At 52.2% G+C, this 1,886-nt stretch overlaps 1 non-coding gene across 1 annotated transcript; it reads right to left on the reverse strand.

Moving 5' to 3' along the window:
- Window positions 1–429: 429 nt before the first annotated feature.
- LOC140477525 (U1 spliceosomal RNA) lies at window positions 430–594 on the reverse strand. Its single transcript, XR_011960759.1, has one exon. It is a non-coding gene; the product is annotated as a U1 spliceosomal RNA (small nuclear RNA).
- Window positions 595–1,886: the final 1,292 nt, after the last annotated feature.

Genomic DNA, 1,886 nt, shown 5'->3' on the forward strand with positions numbered 1-1,886 from the left:
GCCCCTGTCTATACCCTTCATAATTTTGTAGACCTCAGTCAGGTAACCTCCCCTCCCAATGTCTTTGTTTCTAATGAAAACAATCCTGGTGTGTGGACTTCTTTTTTCAGATTCCCTACAGTGTGGAAACAGGCCCTTTGGCCCAACAAGTCCACACCGACTGTCCGAAGAGCAACCCACGCAGACCCATTCCCCTTCATTTACCCCTGACTAATGCATCTAACACTACGGGCAATTTAACATGGCCAATTCACTTAAGCTGCACAGCTTTGGACTGTGGGAGGAAACTGGAGCACACGGAGGAAACCCACGCAGACACGGGGAGAATGTGCAAACTCCACACAGACAGTTGCCTGAGGCGGGAAATGAACCAGGGTCCCTGGCGCTGTGAAGCAGCAGTGCTAACCACTGTACCACCGTGCCACCCAATGGGGGAGAGCGCGAAAGCAGTCCCCCACTACCACAAATTGTGCTGTCGAGGATTCCGCATTTGGGGACATCGCTGGCATCAGCACACCCGAAGTGCAATGGGACAGCCTCGTCCGGGGAAGAACCACCTCATTGATCATAATATCTCCCCTGCCAGGTAAATACAGTGATAGGCAGCATAGGTTTGTGTGGGGAAGGTCATGTCTCACTAACTTTATTGAGCTTTTTGAGGAGGTGGCAAAAAGAATGATGTGGGAAGGGCAGCTGATTTTGTCTACATGTATTTTATTAAGGCATTTGATAAGGTGCCTCATGGCCGGCTGGTAGAGAAGGGACAGTCTCATGGGATCCACTGTGAACTGGCTAGATGGATACCAACTGCCATCGAGACATTAACTACCTCAACCTGTCAACTCCCCTCCCCCACTCCAACCTCTCACCCTCACAATGTGCAGCCGTCCACTCCCTCTACTCCAATCCCAACCTCACCATCAAACCAGCAGATAAAGGGGTGCAGTGGTAGTTTGGCACACTGACCTCTACACCGCTGAAGCAAGACACAAACTTGAAGACACGTCCTCCAACCGTCCCCTTGACCATGACCTCACCCCCCATCACCAAAACATCATCTCACAGACTATACACAACCTCATCACCTCAGGAGATCTCCCACCCACAGCTTCCAACTTCCAAACTCGTGGTCCGGGAACCTGGCACCACCCAATTCTACCTCCCTGCCAAGATCCACAAGCCTGACCACCCCGGCCAACCCATTGTCTCAGCATGCTCCTGCCCCACTGAACTCATGTCCACCTACCTTGACACTGTCCTATCCCCCCTAGTCCAGGAACTCTCCACATACATTCGAGACACCACCCATGCCCTCCACCTCCTCCAAGACTTCTGTTTCCCCACGCCCAATGCCTCATCTTTACCATGGACATACAATCCCTCTACACCTCCATCTGCCATGACCAGGGCCTCCAAACCCTCCGTTTCTTCCTCTCCCGACATCCCCAACAGTACCCTTCCACCAACACTCTCATTCGTTTGGCTGAACTGGTCCTCACCCTCAAATATTTCTCCTTCGAATCCTCCCACTTCTCCAGATGAAAGGGGTAGCCATGGGCACCCGTATGGACTCCAGCTATGCCTATCTCTTTGTTGGCTACATATCTTCGGTAGTTGCACCGGCATCACTCCCCACCTCTTCCTTCGCTATATTGATGACTGCATTGGCGCCACCCCGTGCTCCCGCGAGGAGGTTGAGCAGTTCATCAACTTCACCAACGCATTTCACCCTGACCGCAAATTCACCTGGACCATCTCTGACACCTCCCTCCCCTTCCTGGACCTCTCCATCTCAATCAATGATGACCGACTTGACACTGACATTTTTTACAAACACACCGATTCCCACAGCTACCTGGACTACACCTCTTCCCACCCTACCTCCA

Source organism: Chiloscyllium punctatum, chromosome 5 (assembly GCF_047496795.1).
Source record: "Chiloscyllium punctatum isolate Juve2018m chromosome 5, sChiPun1.3, whole genome shotgun sequence".
In the NCBI taxonomy this organism is placed as follows: Eukaryota; Metazoa; Chordata; class Chondrichthyes; order Orectolobiformes; family Hemiscylliidae; genus Chiloscyllium; species Chiloscyllium punctatum.